We start from the raw sequence: 8,086 nt of genomic DNA, 5'->3' as shown, positions 1-8,086 counted from the left end.
GTGAGTGTTTATATGTGCGACTCGAAAACTGACAGCAGCAGTCTGTCGAAATTAAGAACTAATCAGAGACCCCCAATGCCCCCGGATGCCCTTCCAAAGCTATCCCTTTTGGCTAATGCACGAGACGATTGTTGTTCCGCGAGCACGACCGGCCCTAGTTGGCACAAGTCTCGGGGGCGTTTTCATCCTGCAAAGAAAAGCACCACCCACGTGGTGGAATCGACGAGCTATCGAGGGCGCACCGGAACCGGTCGGATTGCTGCCAGGAAAAGAACTTATTGGGAAAAGGATTGATTTACGAGCTACGCCAGCCCACAGTGGCATCCGAGGTGCCGGTGTGTGTGTGTATGTGTGTGTATGTTCACCATCCCAACCCTCGTGGCTGGGAAACACGTGAAGAAGTATAATTTGTTGTTCGTTGGTTCGGTTTTCGTTGGTATTTAAGCTTAATACTTTTTGTGCTCTCCCAGGGCACTTCGCGTTTCGTTCGCGCTAATGAGAACTCAATTGCAATTGCGTTGATATTCGCTCGAGCGAAATGCATCTTCTCGCCGGCCGAGTGGGTGGTTGTTGGGGGTGTTTGATTTTCCGATTTTTCACCACTCCCGGATGCAGCACATTAACAGTGACGAGGTGAAATTACGAAGTACGAAAAAGGGCTGCAACTGTCGGCGCTAATTACTCATCAAAGCTCTCGTACATGCTGCTTCGTGATGGGGCAGATTTTTTGTTACTAAAATAAAAACCATTTGTTATTTACCCAACGTAAGCTGGGGCATTATCGTGAGATCCTGTTATCAACAGCTTAAGCGTCATTTTGAATTGAAATCAAAACGCTATAGAAAAGGATCAAAAGTGAGGTGTTAAATGGAAAAAAATGTATGGCTTATCCTTAGCAACCGTCCCACGCTTAAGACGGGTGTTTATCAGCAAAATGAGCTCCAGACCTCAACTAACAACCAACAAGTATTGCGCGTCACGTCACCTTCGCGACCAGCTCCTTCGGGGCTTCGGAGTTTAGCCGGCTTGACCGGAAGAAATCCCCCGGCGTCAGCAACAGGACTCGCGTGTGCCGTTGTCGCACAAAAGATCAAGAAATACATGTGTACATGTTCACGTTTGCCCTTCAGGAAAAAACCACGTTCAACCCCCTCGTGGTACCGAAAACGGCCTTCCTTGCTTCCGACAATTGCGTTGCGTGATCAAACTCATTTCTGGAATGTGGGAAAAAGTTTTCCTTTCTCCGCAGGAAAGCCCCCAGCAGACCGGGGCTCGATCGCGAGGGTTAAAGGTCACGGCAAGGGCCAAGCCTGACGCCTGACAAAGCCACGTCAGCCGCTTTGACGGTTGACGGAATGCGGGTTGTTTCGTAAGCCTCTCGCACCAACAGGCTGATTTATGTGTCGGGTTGCCACGCAAAAACATTCCAATCTCCGAGCCTATCCGACGCACCCACGCGAAACGGCTCGCATCAAACGCACCCGTTGAAGACGAACGTGGGCTCATTTTTACATGTAGCCCAGCCACCCCAACGAGCCTTCACGCTCCCACCGGTAACGGTGACTTCGCAATTAGCGATTTAATATTTATTGTGTTTACATTACTGTGCGGAAAATGTGATTAATGTCGGGATGAGCCCTAACGAAGCCACGGGGTCATTAGGCGCCGGAACAGGTGCCACCCAGTGGTGGTGAAGGTGTCGGGTGATAGTCCGGAAGCGTGTGCCTGAAATTTCGAAGGAATTAGCCTTATTGGGGAATTGAATAATGAACCTCCTCCGACGCACGGCCCACGCCAGCTGCACACGGACACGGAGAAAGATTAGTTCCTTGACACAGCAGCGCCCTGACATCGACGTTAGGGCGTCAAACTTCTTGCGGCATCGCGTGGGGCTTTTGCGATGTGCGCGCTCACTCGTTTATTATGCAAATTAGGTGTGGCATTTCGAGCCGCATGGTTGCCGACGACGACGATCTGCCGGGGATTGGCGCGCCCGTCCAATTAGAACGGTGGAAACAATATGCCGAATCCACGGTCGGTTGGTCGGTCGAATGTACGCTGTGCTCATTTATTATTAGCTTTAAAATGATGGCAGCAAACCGAAGGAATTCTTCCCTTCCAACCACCGGAAAGGTGTTGTGTTCCACCGACACAGGGAAGGTGCGTTGCCGGTGGATGCATTCCGGGAGTGTGTTAAATTCCACAATCCACCACCACGCGATGCCATAGTGCGCAAACAAGCATTATCGTTTCACGTACGTGCCATTTGTAACGTCAATAAAGATAATGCTTCTACACGGCACGTGTGAAAATGAGCTCCAAACCGGCTACCCGCCAGTCCGGATATCGAACAATCGCACCTCCGGAGATCGACGAAAAAACGACGAAGCCTCGCTTCTGAAGGAGTGGGGCCCACGAAAGGACACATAAAAGTCACTAACTGGCGTTCGATGCAAAGCCTTCCCGGATTTGTGAGCTGCCGGTTTTCCCATTCCAAGCGCACCAAGCTTCCAGCTCGAAGAGACACAACGTCCCGAGCCCAAAATCCGGGCATACATCTCCCATCCGGCATCCTTTCGAGCAATTGCAAAAGGAAACTAACAATATCTATGATAATTTCAAATGGCATCCCGTTGGGCCGATGGGCTCCGGAGCCACGTCTTAGCCGCTGCTCGCATCCTGAATGGCAGGCGAGTGTCCTTGCATACTAACGCCTTGGAGCCGGTGGAGGGAAAAAATATGGCATAAAATAAAATAACCTTCAATCTTGCCCCGATTCGGGCGGATTTACATTCCGTTGTTTTGCCCGATGTCCTGTCCGCTGTCCGATGGTTCGGGAGACGGGTTTTGCAAAACCTTAAGCTTGCTGCTTGTTGTGTGGGCTTTAAATCGTGCTTGTTGTCGACGCGTTTTCGATCGTGTTCTATGGGCTTTCTTGCCGAAGGACATCGTCAACGAACGCGGGTTTGTCCTGTCGAGGTAGACCCCCTGTGGTGCCGTCTACGACATTACACAACCACCCCATGGGCTTCTACACTGAGAAAGGCAAGAAAAGGTAGGAAAAAAAATCCCAACCTCTTCTGTTCTGTCACACATCCTGCCAGAGGGACACGTGCCGGCGGACGGGCGTACGTGTTCCAATGTATGCGAAATCTTCGGTGTCCTTTGTGTCTGCCTGTCGAGTGGGTCGAGTGCTTCGGACAGCGAGCGTCTTCTCGGGAGCACCGTCGTTGTGTCGCTGTCTGGGGTGACCGGGAAGCCCCAAGAAGCACCCGAGTATGTATATTTGATGCCGGTAGACATTAAATTTACATGTTTGCCGCCCATCGCCGAGGGTTCACTCTGTAGAGATCCGCCTCGGCTTACCCACCTGACGACAGTCCGGACAAATCCGCAACTTCTCTCGCCTTCGGCTGGACAAAACGCCCAGCATCGCCACGCCATGTAGCAGTACGCTTCGGAGAGAAAGTTGGATTTATTAGTGGATGGAGCAATTTATGGATATTGAAGGATAAATCAATTTCGGACAAATTTTCATCAGCAGTCGTCTCGAACGAACCCGTACGGCTTGCTGATGCCACGCATTCGCATTCCTTTCACGTGCCAAACAACGCACTCGAGCGTCCGATCGAAAAGTTCGTCTTCCCCGTCCGGGGTGGTCCATTGTTTCTACCGATCTCGGGATCTTCGGTCAGTTCTGTTCCGTCGCAATAAAAGCATTGGCGCTCGAGCGTTGGACGAGCAAATCGAACACCATAAACGAGCGCCCAAGCTGGATCGATCTCCAATTTGGTCACGTACAAACGTTACATCGTTTTCCGGTGGGTGCTGACCGGTTGATTCATTGGCCCAAAGCCACCGGCAACGTGCCAGCATGTGCAGCGCCCCAATCATCATCTCCATCAACAATCATGACGAGCGAGGACCGAGAGTCTTATTATATTCATCCTGTGGCTTCCACGTGGGCTTATCTTGGTATTCGATCATTCCTCAACTGCTTCAAACCCAAGATGGGCCAGCCACTTGATGTAAACCATCGTGCCGATATGTGCATCGTCGACAACGGCTCGTTTTGATCCGCTTCAAGGATATTCTTTGATTGCACTCATAGCAACGACAATTTTTGCCTGATGCAGTCAACTGAGGGCAGGAAAAAATATGGAAATAAGCTCACTTTCATATGAGGATGATTCAAAAACGTTTTTTTGAGAGCCACGATTCCATAAAAACGTATGCAAACCCTCCAGGATACGCCTAAGACCGATGTCCTGATAACGTGCCCCAATGCTTCCGATTCCGAGCTCAAGCTAAACCGAGAAAACCGATTCAAGCAAATCGCTTGTATAACATTCCATGTTGCACTATCAGAAATATTGACAACATCTCCACCCGGCCGGAAGCGCCTGTTATCAACCGGTTGCCGTGGTTAAATCGAACATCTCGCCTCACACGCCTCGAAATCGCCTTCTGCACACCCGCAACAAACAGCACGGCGTACATACGGCGTGCGAATCGCAGCGCGTACGTTGCTCCGACGTCAGCACCTCGAACGAATGTAATAAATAATTGCACACGGCCCATAAATAGCCATTTTCCGACGAGCAACAATGCGTTCCTTTCCATCTGCAGGCGGCTTTTCATCGCAGCAGCCCCGGCTTTTCGAGTTGCACATTAATCCTAAACCACAAACCGGATTGTTACCTTGTGCGCTCGTATATCTTCGCCGATTCCAGCGACGGAAATGACAAAAGGTTCCTCTCTCTCTCTCTCTCTCTCTCTCTCTCTCTCTTACTCTCGCTAGTCCCCCGTTCGTTTTGTGATCCTCTCGTCCTAAGCTAACCGCAAACAAACGGTAACCGTCCGGCTGGCCGGTCCGATAAGGCGTTGGAATCGAACTAATTGCGAAACGCTTCAGCACGCCCAAGGTCTTATATTTTGCACTTGTCCTCCCATCCAGTGCCCCCTTTCTCGATCATTTCTGATGTTGCAATGTCGACTCCAACGTGCCTGGCCTCACCCCAATCTCTCACACAACCCCCGATACTACCCATTGTGTGCGGGACCGTGCGCTGCTGCAAGCGATGAGTTATTCAAAACACGGCCCCATGCATTTTGCAAACCATTTCAAAACATCAGCCCACTCCCACCCAGGCCCGACGCGCGGCTAATGACCCAGGTCGGGTGGTCCATTTCGCAAATATCGAATCGAGCATCCATTATGCGCCGCAGCTCTATTGCTTTCGGTTCGCTTCAAATCCCATTCATTGACACCAGTTCCGGCATCAAATTGCCGCGAACAAAACGAGTCGCATACCTCGCCAAACATCAGCCTCCTGGTGCATCGTTCGGGTTCACCATTGACTGCTAATGATTGATAACCTTATGTTCGTGCTCAACACGACCTGCACCTGGATCCCCTGGTCTCTGACCTGACGCCGGCTGTGATAGTGGTGTGATCGTTTTCATGCGCGCCCTTTGCCACTCGGCAGACACACAAATTCCTTTTTGCGACAATACGGTCCCGGGCGATGGATTTCCAAATCCAGGCGCTCGATCTGCCTGCCCGCTGTGGGCACGCGAAAACGTGAACGGAATGGTTATGGCACACGGATCGGTTCCGCGGGTGCATAAATCCACACGAAACGAAAGCGACCCGCCATAAATCGTGAATGAGTGGGGTGAATGATAAATTTTCGCCAACTCACAACTCGGTCGGGTCGGGACTCAAAAGTGGCCTCAAATGGTCAAGAGACTTTGCGCGTGCATTTCACGGCAAAACATGCATTCGCCACGGGTACGGAGTTGCAGTTGATGATCCTTTTGGAGAACAATTTCCATGCCGCATTTGGATTAAGTTTCAAACAAAGCTTTACAAAGCATTTCTAACGGGCTGTCCTGCATTGAATGCTCATAGAAGAATGCTTTAAAAGATGTTCAAAATCTCTCCTGTTCATGCGGCAACAGCTTTCGAATCATACAGCCCACAGCCAGGTTTACCAGGATATTGTATCCAGCCGCGTACACGATGCTACCAAGAACCATACAACACCTTACCTTACAACAACGTGCCTCAAATGCGATAGAAAACATACGATAACAAACACAAATTCTTGTAAATCGGGAAAACACAACAAACCCAACGCACATTCTTTCGCTCACCTTTGCTCCTTGAGACGGCGATGATACCCAGTTCCTGTTAAAGCAAACACACATTGCCCCACAATACGCGTCTGTTTACCGACGTGTGTGTGTGTGTGGCTAGCAAGGATTCTCGGCACAACGCAAAAACTGTAAAACCTCTCACACTCTCATGGAGAAGGGAATATTTTTACAAGTTTGTTGGTGCTCAGGTTGAAACCAATATCCGGCCTAGCTTGGGCTAAGCAACACATCCGCAGGGGAAATTAAAAAATAATATTTTTCGTCACTTCGTTCGTCCGCAAGCGAATCTCTCTGGCAAACTTGTAGTCCGATGCGGACGGTGTTTGGATTTTCCGAACGTCCTGATTACAGCACCATCTTTCCAAATGCCCGAAAACCCAGCCCCTTTCGGGTCACATTCTGGTACAAATTTGCCATTGTATTATCTTCATGGTGGATACAAATTCATGTGCCAGCGGAATTGGGTGTTTTTTTCGCACCACATTCAACCCCCAAACCAAAGCTCTCTCTCTCTCGCTCTCTCTCTCTTACTACCAGCACGCAATTCGGCACCGTACACCGCAAACACATGTCCGTGGATGATGTTTGAACTTGCACCGTACAACGATGACGTTTTCCTTATTCGAGCTGCGTAGAGTCCCTGCTTTTCTCGACCATGATACGATACGCTCGTTCACCGCGATGGTTCGAGTCCCGGGAAAATTCCACAATGAACCGTAATGTTTTGAAAGCAACATCATTAAATGTAGCATAAACAACGTTCCCTGACAAACACTGTAACCGCAGGGGTGAGCCCCCGAGCCTCTTCCGTTTTACGGCCTTCATCTCAGCGATGGCCATCATCATTGTGAAATGCTCGCATTTCCTTTTCCACCATCCCGGTTTCCAGCAACGAAACCACATCATCGCACCGAGCACCGTCCAGAACTGTCCAAAGCAACCGGGCCACCCAGCTTCAGCAGACGGGCATCCTTTTCCATGCCACAAGCGCGGCCAAAGAGTGCAACCGACATACCACGATGAAACGTTTCACTCATGTTGGCGTGAAAATGGGTTTGAAGATGGCATTAAGTTTTCGGACCCCGAGTTTTGCATGCGACGGTCCAACGTGGCACCACCGAGCGGGCGTTCGAGGTTTTCCCCGTGATCGCCGGATCCAATTGTTTCTGACCGCGGACGGTCCTGGGCTTGGTGAGAGGAATTTCAACGTCCTGTCTCGTGTTCTGGCTCGATGGTGGCCAGTAAATTTCATTCCACCCGGTGCCTTTCAACCGGCTCGACTGGCTCGAAATTGGTTGTACAAAAACCCTTCAATACGAATGGGGAGCTCCTGGGTCGGATGAAAAAATGCGCTCAGCATTTCGCTACTCGGTCCATTTCCGCCTACCAATTTGCCATTTAATATTGTTCCTCAAAAAGCTCATTCCAAGCAAGGGTCAATCTTAAGCTCGCTTTATAAACCCCATGGTCTACTGCTCGAATACTTCACTCGCGCTTGTCAACGCCGTACCGATCCAAGTGACCATTGTCATCGACAGACGCCAGGCAATGGAAGATCCGTTCATTTATTTTGTCGGTTTCAGCACGTCCGTCCGGATGCCGTCACTCCCATCCGGGACATCATACGCCTTGGGAGGAAAAGTGCGCCTCATCGCCATCGCCTTCCCGTATTAATCCGTTACTTTATATGTACATATAAATTACCGCCCCACAACCCTGGGGAGCATCGAGAACTCAACTTCTCGCACGGACAAGAACGCACAGCTTGACGAAATTAGAATTCAAAGTAATTTGTGAGTACGAATGCACACCCGGTACCAACCGGTGCATGCGATGCATCCGAATGACGTTCGTCGTCCTCGGCTCGCATGGCGACATCGGCGAAATGATTGTTATTATGCGAAACAAACCTCAAAAGTGGAAC

This window comes from Anopheles nili, chromosome 3 (genome assembly GCF_943737925.1).
Source record: "Anopheles nili chromosome 3, idAnoNiliSN_F5_01, whole genome shotgun sequence".
Lineage (NCBI taxonomy): Eukaryota > Metazoa > Arthropoda > Insecta > Diptera > Culicidae > Anopheles > Anopheles nili.
This window is presented reverse-complemented; position numbering follows the sequence as displayed.